This window comes from Eurypyga helias, unplaced genomic scaffold (assembly GCF_000690775.1).
Source record: "Eurypyga helias isolate BGI_N326 unplaced genomic scaffold, ASM69077v1 scaffold12378, whole genome shotgun sequence".
In the NCBI taxonomy this organism is placed as follows: Eukaryota; Metazoa; Chordata; class Aves; order Eurypygiformes; family Eurypygidae; genus Eurypyga; species Eurypyga helias.
The window spans coordinates 4,238-4,778 of NW_010266355.1; the positions used below are offsets into that span (position 1 = coordinate 4,238).

General features: G+C 48.8%; 1 protein-coding gene across 2 annotated transcripts in view; it reads left to right on the forward strand.

Moving 5' to 3' along the window:
• RBBP5 (retinoblastoma binding protein 5) overlaps positions 1-541 on the forward strand; it is a 10,646-nt gene that overhangs the window by 4,202 nt on the left and 5,903 nt on the right. The gene's annotated exons all lie outside the window — the stretch shown is intronic.

Consider the following 541-nt stretch of genomic DNA (forward strand, 5'->3'; position numbering starts at 1 on the left):
CCCTCTTGACTCGCCCCAACCAATTCATATCTTTCTTATGCTGAGGGCTCCACAGCTGGTTGCAGAACAGCAGGGGAGTTCTCTAAACTCCGGTTTAGAGACAAGGATGCCGTGTGGGATGGTATCGAGGGCTTTGCACAAGTCCAGGTAGATGACATCAGTCTGTAGTATGTGACCATAGTAAAAGTTAAACTAGTGCTCGCAGTAGTATACATGGGTGTTAAATGACGAAGCAGGATGGGTAAGTGAAGACGTATGAACTAACACAAGCAATATGATCCCTGCCCATTGACGTACAACGCTTTTGAGAAATGCCTCCCCTCTCCCATGGATGTTTAAGCAGAAAGCAGCAGCGAATAGAGGTGTGTGGTTGTACAGGCTGGCTCTGCACAGCAGCACTGCTGGATTTGGAGCGGTAGCAGTGCAACCTGGCCACTTGGTGGTGCCAAAAAATAGCGTGTGGGAAAGGTTAAACTGTGGAAAGAACAACTGAGATTATTCCCAACATACCACAGAGCGCCCCGGCTTTGCAGCACTTCTC